The sequence below is a fragment of the Ovis aries genome, chromosome 1 (genome assembly GCF_016772045.2).
Source record: "Ovis aries strain OAR_USU_Benz2616 breed Rambouillet chromosome 1, ARS-UI_Ramb_v3.0, whole genome shotgun sequence".
NCBI lineage: Eukaryota > Metazoa > Chordata > Mammalia > Artiodactyla > Bovidae > Ovis > Ovis aries.
The window spans coordinates 8952095-8970108 of record NC_056054.1 but is presented as its reverse complement, the minus strand read 5'-3'; the positions used below and the strand labels follow the sequence as shown (position 1 = coordinate 8970108).

General features: G+C 47.3%; 1 protein-coding gene across 2 annotated transcripts in view; it reads left to right on the top strand.

Annotated features, from left to right (window-relative positions):
* Window positions 1-18014, top strand: part of CSMD2 (CUB and Sushi multiple domains 2) — a 683354-nt gene that overhangs the window by 131220 nt on the left and 534120 nt on the right. The gene's annotated exons all lie outside the window — the stretch shown is intronic.

Genomic DNA, 18014 nt, shown 5'->3' with positions numbered 1-18014 from the left:
CATTTCTCTCAGCCTGTTTAACTATGGTGTTAGCATTCAAATTAACACTAATATCCTCAGATTATACACTATTATTATTATTAACTTTATTATATTAGTTCAGAAGGTGGTACATCGAGATCGCTGTCATTTCCCTGTGAAATTTACATCTCATTAATAGGTAATTAGGCTGCTCTTGGCTAAGACCCACACTGCTATTTTGTGTTGAGATCATTAATAGGCATATTTTAAGACGGTTAATGATAATTAATAACAGTCATGACATAACACCCTAGTAAAGCATGCCAGTTATGCGAAGGCTTTCTTCCTCTTGCCTCTAAGAACTTAATAAGTGATGCTTTCTTGAATGGAATTATAGGAATATAGAAATAGATACCACCTTTGTCTTGGCTAGGAATACACGTCAGAAAGAGGGCAAATCCTACCTCCCTTGGCAAAATTCATGCCTGATGGTATTGGGTGGAGGGGACACGGTTTGGTGCTTTAACTTAAGTGATTTCGAGCTGCTGAGAAGGAACCTGAGGAGGGGTATCAGTTATTTTTAATGATTCTAAAAAGGCTCCAGAGAAAGTTTCACATGCCTTTAACTGAGGGCTTCTGACATAACTCCAGATTGCTTTAACTGAGAGCTCCTGAAAAGACCTACCTGTCTTTAAAGTGAAGTGTCCTGGGATATCCCAATTTCTTTGAAACAAACACTCAGTTCGTCCCCAAAGCAAGACTGTGATCTTTGTCATCCTGGTTGTGTCCTCAGCCAGATCCTTTGGCTGTTAACCCAAACTAAGTCTCTGTGAGTCTCAGTTATAACCTCTTGATGAAGAGGGACGTCTTCAGAAGCTTCGTCCACAGTCTTTCAGCTCTGGGGAGGCTGGCGGGGCCTGGGGATGGTGCAGGGAATGAGTCATGGACACTAGAGCTGGTTGCTGCAGGGATCCCAGGAGGGGCTGACGCCCGGGGTGACCTGTGCGAGGTGTCCTCCTTCAGCAGTGTTTGTGGATCCATGACGCCTGGACTTTCATGAGGTTTTAGGGAAAAAGGGTCCTATTGATCCCTGACCATACTACCTGCTCTGAGAAACAATGCCAAGTGCTTCTCCACCAGCCAGAGCCCTTTAAAAATCAGAGGTTCTAGCCAGGAATTCATGGGAAGGTCTACAGGGGCATCAAAGGTGTGAAAACCCCTTATAATTAGAAGCCACATTCTGAAAATATAAGGGTATGTGCATTTTTTTTTTTCTTAAAAGTGTCCAGAAGAGGGATCAGTAAACTATGGCCCACCTGGCTAAATCCAGCTTCTGGCTTGTCTTTGTGAAAAAAGTTTTATTAGAACTCAGCCAAGCCCTTTTGCTGTTGTTGTGTATGACTGTATGTACTACAACTCCAAACTTGAGTTATTGCCACAAAGACCACATGGCTTGCGAAATTGAAAATATTTACTATCTGGCCCTTTACAGAAAATGTTTGATGACCCCTAGTGTATGGGGTCACACAGAGTCGGACACGACTGAAGCGACTTAGCAGCAGCAGCAGTCTAGAACTGTGCTATCCTGTACAGTAGCCTTTAACCACATGCCACTTTCATATTTACATTGACAAAATTAAATAAAATTTAAAATTCCTTTTACCAGTTGCACCAGCATCCTCTCAAGTGTTGGGTAGCCATGTGTGGCTTGTGGCTCCCATGTTGGGCAATACAAGAACATTTGTATCACTGCAGAGAATGCTTCTAGATTCCTAGACAGGGCGAGCCGGACTTCCATCAGATTCACAGAGTGTCTGTGATTCAATGAGATTACACTTTAAGATAAAGTGGAGGCCAGCAGGTCCCTCCTCCCACCTGCCTGGCCTGGCGGGTAGCAGCCCAGACACATAAAGGATAAATGGTACAGGAGGAAGGGCCTGCCCTATCTCAGCTGCATAATGGTACTGTGTTATGCTGTGCTAGGTCACCTCAGCTGTGTCCAGCTCTTTGCGGTCCCATGAACTGTATGTACCCTGCCAGGCTCCTCTATCCATGGGGATTCTCCAGGGAAGGATGCTGGAGTGGGTTGCCATGCCCTCCTCCAGGGGATCTTCTGAACCCCAGGATTGAACCCTTATCTCCTGTGGCTCCTGCATTGCAGACAGATTCTTAACCACTGAGCCAGCAGGGAAGCCCTTGCATAATGATACCAGATCACTAAGTCACCGGCATTGAGAAGACAAAGCTTCCAGGTGAGGCCCGGGCAGACCCTGGACGATGCAAACAGGTTGCTGTGGTTGAGCGACTCTGCAGTCACCTGGGCAGGGTTTCCACCATCTCCACGGTCTGTGTGGCTCTGTCTTTGTGCCCAGCAGAGTGACTCGCATGCACGCGTCTGTGCTAACAGGAGAGGCAAGAGCAGGGAAGCCGAGGCTGTGGCTTGATCTCACTGATCTGGCTCGGGACTGGACCACGGGGCAATTTGTGCATCCGGGAAGGTATGAGTTGTGCTGATTTTTGAGATATCCAAAGTGGAGGGGTCAGGAGGGCAGGTGGCAGAGACCAGCAGTGACAGCCACAGCTGCGGATGAACCACGTGACATGTTACATCCACAGTGGTCAGAGGTCCACTCTATCACTGGACTTCTCAGCAAGACATAAGACAACCCCCTGTTTAGAGATTTGCTGATTAATACTAGCTGCTTGGCTCTGGAAGTGAGTAACTGGGTGATGCTGGGCAGATTTTTAAACTCTCTGAGCCTCGTTGGAGGGAGGGGGTGATCCAGTGATCCAAAAGACATTGAAGATTTGGCTCTCTGGGGAAGAAGTGAGCCCTCCCTGCCACGCAGAACCCCCTTAGTCATTTGTGCTAGACAACATGCAGGCAGACAGACTGGCTCTAGAGACCCCCTCGCCTCCCCAACATCAGCCCAGGCTGCCCCCAGCCCGGGCAGCCTCCTCACTTGCGCTCTTTTGGACATCGCTGGCCCTTTCTAAATGCCATCAGGGCCCCACTCTCGGTAGCTACCCTGGCTGACATCCCCAAAAGTCAGCTATCAAAAGCAGTCTCATCCTCCTCCACCCTCCTCGGGAGAGTGAAAAGTACAGATAAGGAACTGAACTGTTGCTAGGGATTTGGGAGAAAGGTGAAGTCAGGTGAAGGGTGTCAGCTCAGAGCTGCTGCCGCTTCAAAGAAAAGATCCAAAAGGCCAATCGTCAAAGCCCGAGATGACAGGAGATGCTTGATTCGTAATCCCCGGGGGCAAGAGTGTGGGCTGTGGCCGTGGACAGGAGGGGAGGGGATCAACTTGTGTTAAGCGCTGACTGTATGCCAGGCACTTTACATACATTATCTCATTTAATCCCCAAGACAGCCCCGTGGACAGACCTCACTATCTCCATCTTACAGATGTTGGAGCTGGGACTCGGGAGTTTTGTGTTCCGCTTAAGGCTACTTGATGACCAGGAGTTTTAAAGTAACTTCTCTGGCTCTAAAGACTATGCTCATCGCCTACACTGTACTCCCCACAAAACTCCTGAAGGAAAGCAGAGATGGGTGACTCTCTCTCGTGGGCAGGTGGATTGGAACTAAGTCAGAAGCAGAGTGGACACAGGAAGCCTGCCTTGGATTCAGCTTCCTGCTGTCTGGCTTGGGTCATCTCAAAGAGGCAATAAGAGATATGTCCAGACCCAGCTAAAGTTTCAGATAAAATACAAGATGCCCAATTAATCTGTATTTTATATTATTCAAATTTTTAAAATTTTGAAAAACATTATTTTAGCATAAGTATATCCCAAGTATTTCATGGGATATACTTTTTTTAAATTGGAGGATAATTGCTTTACAATATTGTGTTAGTTTCTGCCATACACCAATGTGAATCAACCACACGTATACATATTAATATGTCCCCTCCCTCTTGAACGTCCCTGCCACCTCCCATCCCATTCCACCCCTCTAAGCTGTGACAGAGCACCAGGTCATGGAACACAGTTATACTAAAAAAGCTGCCTATTCTTTGTCTAAAATTCAAATTTAATAGAGTGTCCTATATTAAAAAAAAATTTTTTTTTGGCTGCATGGGGCCTTAGTTGTGGGCTGTGGTATCTTTTGTTGTGGCACTCGGGCTCAGTAACCCTGAGACATGTGGGATCCTAGTTTCCTGACTGGGGATTGACCCCATGTCCCTCGCACTGCAAAAGAGAAGTCACTCAGTCGTGTCCGACTCTTTGCGACCCCGTGGACTGTAGCCTACCAGGCGCCTCCCTCCATGGGATTCTCCAGGCAAGAGTACTATAGTGGGTTGCCATTTCCTTCTCCAGGGGATCTTCCCGACTGAGGGATCGAACCCGGGTCTCCCGCATTGCAGGCAGATGCTCTAACCCCTGGGACACTAGGGAAGTCCCGGTGTCCGGTATTTTTATCTGCTGTCTGGCAGCCTCATTCCCAGCACTGACCCCCAGGAGTTCTAACCCCACTCATCTCTTCCCCTTCACTCCTCTTCCTGCCCAGACCTGCCCACGTCCCCGTCTGCCCAGCACGGCCGCCCCCTTGCTGCAGAGGATGTAGCTTCCCTTCCTCCCTTCTTGTGAGTGAGCATTTGACAGCTCTCTGCACCTCCACGCTTGTGTGCACAGATGCGGATCCGTGTGCACTTGGGGTTACACTGTGTGTGTAGTTCTGTAGTCTGGTTAATGAGGCTGACACTTTTCTGCGTTAATAAAATAGCCCTGCTTTGTTCTTTCTAATGAATATCAGTGAAGGAGCCAGTGTGGTTTGCCTATACCCCAGGTATTTAACCAGTCATCTTCTGGGGACATTTAAGTGAAGAACATCCTTGTACATACAACTTAAACCCTCATCTAATTACCTTAGGATAAATTCTTCAAAGTGCAGTTGCCGGGTCAAAGAGTGTGTCGATCTTCCGTTTTAATGCATAATCCCATGGTATCTGTAGGAAGATCTTACCAGGCTGTAAGAGGGCCCATCCCTGCTCTTTATCTACGTTGCACGTTGGGGAGTTTTAAGTTAGTTCCATTGATTAAAATAGGTGTGATGAGATCACATTTGTGGTTATAATTTGCGTCTCTCTGATGCTAGGGAAGGTTGAGCACCTGTCATCACTTTCCGGCCTTTTGTAGATCATTTTGTAAATTGCCTGTCCCTGTCTCTGCCTACTTTTCTTTTCGGGTGTTAGTATTTTTTTCTTCTCCTTTTTGTAAGTGGTGTTGCATATTAAGGCTATGAGTTTTATGAGTTTCCTTTTGATGGGCAGCAGTTTTAATTTTTATGTCACCAATTTTTAAATGTTTAATTTCTCTTTGATGCTCTACCTTTGGTGTTCTGCTTAGAAAGGCCCTTTCCATGCCAACAGCAGCTGAATCGTCATTGAGACATTCCTCCAATTCTTTCAGCATTTTATTTTCCTATTTTACTTCTAAGTCCCTCTGGAATTCAGCTGTGTTTGTCTTGCCTTCAGGGAGTCTGTCTCTGATTCTCCAATGTTCTCTGTGTCCTTCTGTCTGCCTTTCAACGTGTGGAAGCCTCTTGCTTCCCTGGTGTGCCTCCCTCCTGCCCAGCCCCCGGGGTGTCTCTCCCTGACACTTCTAGTCTTACTGCCCTTTCGACGTGGCTTCTCCCAGCTGAGCCCGTGAGATTCACGCCTTTCCCACATATGACTCTCAGAGATGTAGGGGATTGCTTCTGTCTCTCATAGGCTGATCAACAGACAGACAAGAGTTATAAGCAGATCAAAATGTCAATTAGAGTCTCTGCAGGTTTTGATGCTTAATCCTGATGGCGCCTTTGGCATTTTAGCAGCATCATTCATAAGCAGTCACTCTGACGCTTCGGTGCAAGACGGCCCATCTCTGACCACTGGTTCCCAGTCTGTTAGATCAATTTAATCATCTGCATCTAAAAAGAGGTATTTCTGTTTTGTTAAATCTATCATCTTGGGTTCTCCCTCTCAAAAATACAAGAGGCTTCCTTAAAAATCAAAATCACTTATTATCCTCACATGGAATCTAGGAGGAAGAGGAACACTTATTTTTGCAAATTCCCTGGTTGCCGTAAGGGAGAGGCTGAATAATACAGTGATTAAGACTTCAGGTTCTGAGTTCCAGCGTTATCTGGAATCAAACCCCATCTCGGCCACTCACTTGTTGTGTGACCTTGGGCAAGTTATTTCATTTCTTTGAGCTCATTGCCTCTGTAAAATCAGCATAAAGAGATTACTTCATAAAGTTGGGAAGATTAAAAAGAAAATACACAAATCACATAATGTGCTCAGCACAGGGACTGGCAGATTGTCAGTGTTTGATAAATATCAGCTACTGAGTGAAGCCACCCTCCCCGTAACCTCGATGGCCTGAGATTGTTTTGGGAGATGCTCACTCTATAGGTCACAGTCCCAGCCCCACCCCAGTGCCCTGACCCTGTGTGTGCATAAAATCCTCAACCCAGTTGTTCATGGTGTGCCTGGGCTGAGGAACAGACCTTGGCTTCTGTGGGGAGGAGCAGAGGCGCCTCCGTATCCGTGAGCTCCAGCGCTGCTGGAGAAACCGCCCACGTCACAGGGGTGAGGTTGCGGGCCCTGTCCCCTGGAGGATTGGAGCTCACAGGGCCAATGCCAGCAACCTAGTCTTTCCATGGCCTCTTCTCTTGGTGTCAGAGATGTTGGCTTTAGGGCTCATGACGCTAATGACTCATCCACCAGACCTGAGACTTTGGGGAGCATGGACCTGAAAGTTGTGACTGTCTCCAGACACACACACACACACACACAAAAACACTTTCCCATATATTTTTCATATAATTCAGATGTCCTGAAGCCCGTCTGTGAACCATTGGTTCACCTGAAAAATAGCCCAGAGAGGCTGGCGTAACACATGAAGTGGATGGTAGAGATTCTTTCATTCTGCTGATGCATACTGAGCTGATGCATATCGAGCTGACGCATATTGAGTGCTGCTGTGTGCGATGCCCAGTGTTTCAGCTAAGCACCATCCTCACTGTCACGATTCACCCCTGCCACCCCTACCCACCCACACAAAAGGAAGCGAACAGGGAGGAGCTCAATTTAGTGCCACTTCTTGGTGAGTTTTGCTCCCAGGGCAAGCCTGTTATGTCACCTCTGCCTGCCTTGCAGGCAGATTCTTTGCCATATGAGTCACCAAGGAAGGCCCATAAGGACCACAGCGTCATGGAACAGGGTCAAACAGACACATCCGCGAGGGACAGACGGATAGAAATGGAGCTCCCTGTGGTGGCTCTACCAGGAGAGGCAGGTTGGGACAGAGTGTGCTTCCCTGGCTCTTGGAGGGGGAGTGGAGTGGAGGTGATCATGTCACTTTGCACACCAGGAAATTGAGGTCCAGAAAAAAGGACCCTTCCTGGTTTTATACACTCCTGTAATTAGACCTGCTGATGCCCCTCTCCTGGCCTTTCCGACAATTTCCTCATTTTGAAAGAGTTCCCCAATTTGGGGGCATTCTGCAGGCATCTCAAAATTGGGCTAATGGAAGCTATTTGACCATATACATACATACACTAAATATGCAATTTGTACCATTTGGGCCATCGGTTGAGGGGAGGTGGTGAATATCCATTTCCTCTGCCCGGGAGGGGATGGTGTGTGTGCTTCCTGAGTGAATTTGCTCCATTTCCAAGGGCTCTGCCTTGGGAGTTGGAGAACATTCCTTTTAATCAATACAGTGGAGTAGCAAATTAATACACAGAGATGTGACATTTGAGACAAATTGGGCAGCACTTCTCCGTAAGTGGGGAGTCAGGATGAATTTCATATCACGTCCTCAATAATCCCACAAACAGTTCATCATGCACAGTGATATTTTACCCCTTTGGGGAAGGATATTAACATGGCTTGAAGATGACAATATACCAGATTCTAGTGCCCTGACCCTTCTTGTGTCAAGGTGTCGGAAGACAGGTTGATGAAGGAGAAGATGGTTTTCAGGTGGCCGGATGACTCGCGGGTGACAGGTGCCCCCACTTTACTTCTCTGGCCCTGTCCACTCACTCATTCTTTCAACAAATATTTACTGTACACTTGCTCTCTGCCAGGTTTTAAGGTAGACTTTAAGGAATATGGGTGAATAATAAGTGGCCCTCATCTTCAAGGAGCTCTGAGACCTACAGTGAGTAAGAGCGGAGGAAGGGAATCCAGGAACAGGTAGCTTCAACCCTGGCCAGCTCTGACACCTGTGCATCTCCCAACCTCCCTGAGCTGGTTTCTGGCAAAAGGGAAATTGCAGCATCCACTTCAGTGATTTGTAATGAGGGCCAAAGGAGTTGTAAGTCAACAGGAGAAAAACAACTATTGTATATTAATGTATAAATGTGGAATCTAGAAAAATGGTAGAGATGAACTTGTTTGCAAGGCAGAAATAGAGACATAGATGTAGCGATCAAGCATATGGACACTACGGGGAGAAAGAAAGGGTGGAATGAGTTGGGAGGCTGGGATCGATATATGTGTGTGTGTGTGTGTGTGCGTGTGTGTGTGTAGATATATACATGTATGTGTATGTATGTATATAGACACTAACATGCATGTGTCTGTGCTCCGTCACGCAGCAGTGTTTGACTCTTTGTGACCCCATGGACTGTACTCCAGCAGGCTCCTCTGTCTAGGAAATTTTCCCGGGCAGGAATACTGGAGTGGGTTGCCACTGTCTACTCCAGAGGATCTTCCTGACCCAGGGATTGAACCTGCATCTCCTGCATTGGCAGGTGGATTCTTTACCCCTGAGTCACCTGAGAAGCTCATACGCTAATATATGTAAATAAATAACTAATGAGAACCTGATGTGTAGTACAGGGAACTCTACTTAACGCTCTGCAGTGACCTAAATGGTAAGAAGTACGAAAGAGCGGGGCTGTATATATGCGCATAGCTGACTCACTTTGCTGTGCAGCAGAAACTAACACAACATTATAAAGCAACCATACCCCGGGAAAAGGAAAGCTTAATGGCTGGAAAGTGTCCAGAACCATCTCTAGTCAAGAAACACGCATTCCTTGACCAAGTGGAGAACACTGCTCTCGCGCCTGGTTGGCTGTTTGGGTCTCAAGTCTGTGTCCTGCTGTGTCCCTGTTGTGTGACCTTGGACAAGGTTCTGAGCCCCTCAGCTTCCTCCTGTGGGACATGAGATCATTCTCTCTTCCTTTCAAGGAGGGAGTGGGCATTTGTGGTAAGGTACAGAAAGTACCCGGCATGACATTTGGCACACAGTAGGTGCTGCATCAAAGGACTCTCTTATAATAGGGCCTGATGTGTTTTGTAGGGATGAAAAAAAAATTATTTCCTGTGACAAAATCTTTTGTCAAGCTTTGTGGATCTCCAAGAGCAAGGAATGTCTCTTATTTTTTTTTTTTTTAATTTATTCTGTCACTGCAAAGCCTTAGTCTGGGGCTTGGCACACAGTAGGGATGCTGCAATACTAGCCACTGTTTGCCTGTCCTAACCTGAGTTTCTGTGAGTCCATATCGGGCTTTTGTGCAAACTAGCACAACTGGCCACCCTGAGGGGTCATCTGAGTGTACAGCTTAGTGGGTGGACTAGAGGCTGAGTTTCAGTTCCCATCGCCCCTCTGCCTGGGCACCCTTTGGCAGTACTCAACCTGAGTGGTTGCACATGGCGCCCTTACTCCAAGGCTGTCCTCTTAGGAGTCTACAGTTACCTGCTGTCCAACAGCAGATTCAAAGAGTCATTAGAGGCAGGATTCAAGGATCTCAGGGAGCTTTCACTTAAAATGCTCTAATTACTTCCCAGATGGAGTGCAGACTCCTTACCTGGCCCTTAAAACCTGGCATCAGCTGCACCTCCATCCCCTTCCTCCTCCAGCCACACTAGCTTTGTTGGTCTTCGGATACACCATGCTCCGTCTCCCCACCCATCCTCCAGACATGCTGAGTCCCTCTACTGAGCCTTCCCCACCCACCCAGCCACTCTTCTCTGCCTCTTTGTTTCCTTCTAGTCTGTTTAAACCAAATCCAGAGACTGCCCCTGGTGTACAATACTCCCTTACTTTCCTTCTTAGCTCCCATGCATCTCCTCCAATCATCAGTGGCCTTGTGTATTCCCTGTCCCGTGTGTGCCTTCTCCCTCTGGTGTATGTTCCTTGACAGTAGAGAGAACGGAGACAAAAGCTCAGGGTCTAGAGGAAATATCCACTCTCGGCTCAGCCAGTTAGGAGCTAGTGTGGGGCTTTGAGCAGGTCACTTAACCTCCCCTGACCTCCACTGTCATAGGGATAATAATAATAGTAATCCCTACTCTGTTGGATCATTGCCCGGAACAAATGAGACAACACATGTCAAGGGTTCCTAACGGTGCCTGGTGTGGGATAAACACTGAGAAGGCAGATGTGTGATCACTGTTCACAGCTGCACCTAGCCCAGGATCTGACGTCTGGTAGATGCTCAGTAAATAATGATGGAATAAATGAGTGGATAGGGGTCATTTCACCCAATGTAACAGAAGGAGATTTGCTTAAGGTACCCTGGACTGTCAGGAAGATCCCCTGAGGTAGGAAATGGCAACCCACTCCAGTATTCTTGCCTGGACAATTCCATGGACAGAGGAGCCTGGCGGGCTACAGTCCACGGGGTCGGAAAGAGTTGAGCATGACTGAACATTCACACCATCCATCCATCCACCTGGGACTGTGTCCCATCGAATTCAAGATGTCTTCAGTGAAAGATTCAGTGTTGTATGTACCACTCAGAAAGAAAAAAAAAATGCTCCTGACTGAAATATGACATGCCATTGATTTTAAGATACATCCTAATTTAAAAGATATTAAAACATGGAAAATTGTGCTCCCTGGAACTGATGAAGGATGATAATGGCTTAATTGCTTTTGACCACCCTTCACCCCATTTGGGGTGGACTCATCACTCTGACCTCTGCTCTGACCCACAGTTCTCCAACCATCAGGCTCCTCCTTTTCAGCATTCAGGTGATGGCTCTCGCTGGACATGTGATCACCTCTTAATTCATTCTCTCAGCTCCAAGTCTCATTACTTCTCAATTTTCTGCACTGAACTCTATTTAACACCTATTAGCACAGGTCTTGAGCTGATAAATGACCTTCTTGTGGGAGGCAGTGGGATGCCCCAGTCTTGGTCCTGTTTTTTGTATCTGTGCTGAAGACAGGGGAACCCACAGAACCCAAACATGGGTGCCTCAGGACCACCGCCAGCCCCCTGCCAGCCCCTCCCATAGTGGCTCCCAAGGCACCAGGAATACCACTGGATGGGGACCAGAACCTGATTGCTCCCTCTTGGATGGGAGATGAGAGTGTCAGCCTTCAGCTGCTCCTCTGGCCGTGACTGTAGCTAGATATCCTCACCTGTCTCCTTCCTGTGGACTTGGGTCAGGTGGCCCTATCAGAGCTTCCTCCACTGACCTCTGTCCTGGAGGCCAGGGGACACATGTCCTTCTACTGCCTCTTGCTTGTGGAAACTATCTCCCACTCATGAGTCAGTCAACAGCAGGGAGAGAACACTTCCAAATAGAAGTATCAGGACTGAATATTCCCATCCCATGGCTTTCTATTAATTGATAATTTGGGTGTGATTAGCCACTGATTTGACTTATTCTTTCCAGCCTTACCCTTCATTAGTGTGGATAATTGAAGTTTAGACCCATTGCTATTTCATTGAGCAGCAAGAGAGAAAAGCACTTAGGGCTCTGATCTGGAGATTTGGTGGTGGACGGATGACCTCTCTCCTTCCCCTTTCCACTCTGTGGATTGATGAGTGTTGTTTCCTTGTACATGCTCTGGATTTCTGAGCCCAGGCTCAACTGTGGAGATGAAGAAAACAAAGGGACCAGCTCTTGAGCGCCCTTGACATGACAGGTCCAAATAGGCAGTGGGAGCTTTGAAGACATTGCTACACCAGTGGCAAGCAAGACCTTAGGAATTCCCACTGTATACAGAGCGAAGAAGGTCCAGAGAGATTAGTTACCTTGCCTGAGGTTATACAGCACCTGAAGGTCATGCTGTATTGAAGGCGGGAGGAGAAGGGGGCAACAGAGGATGAGATGGTTGGATGGTATCAGCGACACAATGGACATGAATTTGAGTAGGCTCTGGGAGTTGGTCATGGACAGGGAAGCCTGGCGTGCCGCAGTTCCTGGGGTCGCAAAGAGTCGGACACAACTGAGCGACTGAACTGAACTGGACTGAAAGGTCATGCACAGTTTGAAAATCGGTTTGTTTCCAAAGCCCACCTCTTTCTACTTGATGCTGCCTCCCCAGATAAGCCCCATATACAGCAGGGGTCCCCAGCCCCCTGTTAGGAACCAGGCTGCACAGCAGGAGGTGAGCAGCTTCATCTCTGTTTACAGCTGATCCCAATCACCTGCGTTACCATCTGAGCTCTGCCTCCTGCCGAATTGGCAGCAGAATTAGATTCTCACAGGAGCTTGAGCCCTAACCCCAAAGTCAAGGTGGAATATCTTAAGACCCTGGTGGCTCAGATGGTAAAGAATCCACCTGCAATACAGGAGACCTGGGTTCAATCCCAGGTAGGGAAGATCCCCTGGAGAATAGAATGGCTATCCACTCCTGTATTCTTGCCTGGAGAATCCCCATGGATAGAGGAGCCTGACAGGCTACAGTCCATGGTATCACAGAGTCGGACACAATCGAGCAGCTAAGCACAGCACCAATGTAATTGCTTGAGTCATCCCAAAGCCATCCCCTCCTCCCTGGTCTATGAAACAGGTCCCTGGAGCCAAACAGATTGGGGGCCACTGCCATATAGTTCTCTGAGTCTATCCCACCCATGTCTCCGGACCCCAGAGAAAGGAGGGGCCATAGAGAGGCGGGGGGCGGGGGCAGCTAGCCCATGACACTGAAGCACCTCCAGGGCCGACTCTCTTCTGCCGGGCCTTGCTGAGGACCCTGCTGCTACCAAGGGACCCTGTCCTGTGGGGGATGGCTTCACTTCCACGCTCTTCACCTCCCTTCCAGCTCTTTACGTCCCGCCCCTCCCACAAGACCTGCATCCAGCCCCAGACTAGGAGTGATGCAGATCAGACTTGATCATGTGATAAATTACCAGGAGCTGGCCTTGTGATGTGAAGGGGTGCAGAGGGATGGCAAGCCAAGCACTCTCCAGCCTTAGGGCCTCCGTACACTCTGTTTCCTTTGCCTGTACTGCCCCAGTCCAGTGACCTCATGGCTCTGCCTGTCCTCGTGTTCAGTTCTCTGGTCAAACATCCCATATCAAAGAGGCCTTTCCTGATGACACTGTATAACACAGCTGCCCCCACTCCACCACTCCTTGTCACCCGCACCTCGACATATAATACAGTTATCTGCCTATGTGCTTACTGTCTGTCTCTGCTACAGGGAATGTAAGTTCCCTGGGGCCAGGGTCTGTGTCTCTTCTGCATTGCCGTTGCTGGTCTTTGATGAACCTCAGTGCCTAGAACAGGTTCTGATGCATATTAGGTGCTTAATAAATATTTGGTGAATGAATGAAATCGAAGGCCACAAGAAAGAAAGAATGTGAGTATTTGATTTCCTGCAAGAAATCCTAATGGGTGGAAAGGTATTAATAAAGGACGAGAAGCTAGGGCAGCAGCTGGATGTGGGTCAGGGTTCAGTTCATGCAGGAGCTGGGAGGTGCCGGAAGGAGTTTGGGCTTAATTCACAGAGACAGCCAGCCCTTCACCAAAGTGTTTTCTATTTCTGGCTGTGCTGGGTCTTCAATGTTGCATGAAGGCTTTCAGGGGCTGCTCTTTGTTGCAGGCCATGGGCTGCTCACTGCAGGGGCCTCTCTTGTGGAACATGGGCTCTAGAGGGCGCGGGCTCAGTAGTTGTCCTGAGGCATGTGGAATCTTCCTGGACTAGGGATCAAACCCATGTCCCGTGAGTTGGCAGGCAAATTCTTAACCACTGGACCACCAGGGAAGTCCCCACCAAAGAGTTTTAGGCAGGGAGGTGATGTCGTGAGATACCTGCTTTAGAGATGGTGAGGAGGGTGGGGGGATGACTGGAGGCAAGGAAGCCAGTCACAGGCGGGGGCCTTTGTCCTGCACAGAATATGTCTGGACCTTTGTCAGCCCCGGAGAGGCTACCAGGACAGAGAGGGAGCCAGCAGGGCTCACATCACACTGCCCACATTCCCTGTGGGTGGGCATCTAAGCTGGCTGGGGCAGAAGGAATGACCCACAGATGGAGCAGTTCGGCTTCCCCAGTAGCTTAAACAAAAACATTTATATTCTTGTCTGTTCTACAGACATTTTTGATGTGCCTGTAGCTCATTGAACAAGCTCACCTTAAGAGTCCCAGTGAAGAGACGAATGTTCAAGGGTGGGGGTTTCTAGTGATGAGTGATGTGGATGAAGCCCTTAAGATCATACTTGGAAATTTGGCAGACGATTCCAAGCCAATGCACTGGACAGTGAGGACTGTAAGGATGACAATGAAAGCTAACATTGCTTCAGCTCCTACCAGGTGCCAGACACTCTCATAAGTGCCTTACATTTTAGCATTTAGTCCTTACAACAATCCTATGAGGTATGCACCATTATTATCCCCATTTTGCTGAGGCACAGAAAATTTAAGTAACTTGCTTGAGGTCACACAGCTACTTAAGAGGTAGAACGTGGGCTTGACCCCAGGCATTTGGCCATCAGCCTGGAAAAAAAGAATAAGATAGTTTCACACAGTTGAGATTATTGAATCAAAGTAAAATATTCCACTACTATAGAGAGCAGTGCCAAGATTTGTACTTTAGTGTGTGTGTGTGTTTATTCACATCCAACTTTTTGCAACCCAATGGGCTGTAGCCCGCCAGGCTCCTCTGTCCATGGGATTTTCCAGGCAAGAACACTGGAGGAGGTTGCCATTTCCTTCTCCAGGGGATCTTCCCAACCCAGGGATCAAACCCAGGTCTCCTGCAGCTCCTACATTTGCAGATGGGTTCTTTACCACTAAGCCACCTGGAAAGCCCTTGTACTTTAGAGAACCTAACAAAAAGAAAATGATGCGCTAATTTGACTATATTCAAATGTTAAAAGTTCTGTACAATAAAAAGTGTATCTATATGAATAGGGACTTCCCTAGTGGTCCAAGTGGTTAAGAACCTACCTGCCAATGAAGGAGACCCAGGTTTGATCCCTGATCTTGAAAGATGCCGTGTGCTGCCAGGCAACTAAGCCTGTGTGCCGCCAAGACTGGGCCCGAGCTCTGCAACATGAGCAGTCGCCGTGGTGAGAAACCCGGACCCACAACTAGACTGAAGCCCACACTCCAAAGCAGAGAAAGCCTGCATGTGGCAACAAAGACCCAGTGCAGCCAAAAAAAAAAAAAAAATCTAGCAATGGAAAGAGACACAGTTGACTGTTGAATATTATGCCAGCTAGGGCAAGAAAGGGTTAATCTCGATATTATGTAACCAGCCTGTCCAGAGTGGTAAGACAGATATGTGGAGTTCATCTCAGAGGAAATCAAGCCAGCAACTCAATACACAGGAAAGCAATTTTGTCTCTCTAGTAATGAAAGTCATGTCAAACTTGTTAAAACAATGAACCAACACCTAGAAGAAAGTGAAAAGTGAAAGTCTCTCAGGCGTGTCCCACTCTTTGCAACCCCATGGACTATACAGTCCATGAAATTCTCCAGGCCAGAATACTGGAATGGGTAGCCTTTCCCTTCTCCAAGGGATCTTCCTAACCCAGAGATCAAACCCAGGTCTCTCACATTGCAGGCAGAGTCTTTACCAGCTGAGCCACAAGGGAAACCTTTATCCCTAGTCAATTAGCTCAAAAAGCCTTGTGAGGACATGATACAGTGCTGGGGTGTTTGCAGAGAAGTGGGCGTGCTCACACGTTGCTGGTGGCAATGGAAATGAGTCCTCTGGGGATCCAACTTGACAACATGTGTCAACAGTCATAAAGTACTCATGTCGTTTGACCCAGTAATTCTCCTCCTGAGATTATATCCTACAGAAATAATTCAGCAGCAGAAGAAAGTTATATGCATGAAAGTGTTGATTTCAGCATTATTTATAATGATGAAAAATTGGAAACTGTAAAAACATCCAACAATAGGGGAACGACCCAGAAAATGATGGTATATCTACCTAATGGATTTATGCAGCCATTTACAATTACAATAGCATTATTTAGTAATCTAGAAAGATGTTTATGATATTATTTTTCCGTGAAAAAAGCAGAACGCAAAAATGTTTCCCCATATTTATTACAACTGTGGAAAGTAGGTCTTGTGTGGACAGAAACTAGATGGAAGTTAAAAAGGAAAGAATTGATATGGGAGGGCAGTGAGATTGTGGGTGAGTTTTTTTAAAAGTCACCTCTTTGTGGCTGCTCTAGTGTGATTGTGTGATAAAGAACAAATGGGAGAAAATCCAAAATCAAAGAGTAAACCAAAATTCACAGCAGTGAAGTCCTGGTTTATGTGAAAACGACATACAGGTTTTAGCTGGCTGTGAATGAGGTGAGCCAAATATCACATGGCTGGATGGATAGAGATACGGACTCCCCGCATAATAAAGCGGTGATCAGGATGAGGTGTTTTTGAGGGTCTGGGACCGTAAGTCCCATAATACCCAGCACACAGTAGGTGTTTCGGAGGAATGAATGAGAGGAGTAGTGATGATCCCACAAAGAAAGATTAAAGAGAAGGCCTGGTTGTGACTTGGGAACTAGCCACAGAAAAAGCAATTAATTTTTTTTTTTTCTGGATTGCTCCAAAGAGCCAAGCAATGCCCAATGCATAGATGTTAGAGGTAAGTGAATTTCAGCCAAGAATCAAGAAGAAATTTTACATTGCCTTAATTACCATAATCTCGATTAGGCTGCCTTGTGAGAGAATGAGTTCCTCATCTCTGGAGGTAATCAAACAAGGGTTTGATTTATCAAGATCTGCCAGAGGTGCTATTAACATACTTCTCAAAGTAGAGTGTGCATTGGATTTCATCTTAATATCCCATCAGTGGTAAGATACAGTATTATTTTATGTACCACTGAGAAAGAAAAAATACCCTTACGCCTATGCATTCTCACACACAAGGGGGGCAGAGTGAGTCAAATGCAAATGGATGTTTTTAAAAAACAGGAAACTTCAGAGGCAGGTCCTGCTGGTGACCTATACACTAGCTAGCTTCAGCACCTAGTCCCAGATGCTCGCACACATGTTCGTTTCCTAATGGAGATTTTTTGGTGTGAGCAGCTTGGCTGAATTGCCTAGTGTGTTTCCCTAAATGCCTTCTAAAACTCTTGACAAATCTAAGAGTCGCTAATTCAATGGCTCTGTGGTTCTGTAACTCACTACTTTAAATCAGCAATTCACCATCTATTAATTCAATTGACTTTGATTGCAAAGCATTTTCTAATTTCTGGTATTGGCCTGGCCCCTGCCAATCAAGTCCCATTGACTCTGAGATGGCAGTGATACAGGCACATGCCCAGCACCCCCATCCCACAGCCCTCTCCTGACCCACATTCCAGCACCCGTGGAAGTGTGGCAGCCTTATGTGATCTTAGAGGCTGCGAAGGGCTTGGGAAGGCAAGGCAGGGTGGCCTCGCCTGGAGCATCAGCCTTGTGCAGGCACAGGCAAGCCTAGACCCTGTGCCTTTCACTTTGCCAGTTTCCCACCCTCTTCTGGAGACAAAGGAAAGCAGAAAACTGCCAGGACAGGAGAATGAGCTTGCATTTTGCAACCAAAGAGTTCTTGGGTCAACCTGCCATGCACCTCGTGTCATCTAGGGAATGCTTGATAATATCTCAGAGCCTCAGTTTTCTCATCTGTAGAATGGAGTTAACATATGAACACAGTGAGAGAACGCCTGTGCTCATCCATAGCTAAGCTCAAATGCGGTAAAGTGTGCTCCTTCTCCAAGGCCCTTTCTTGCTCTGGGACCCCATGACCACATGCAAGTCTTCTAAGGCTTCCTTGTCCATCTCAAATGGAGGATGAGATGTGGGACGATTCACTTCCTGCCTCGGGAGATATGTCTGGGAGGCTGTGGTTGCAGCATCTCCAC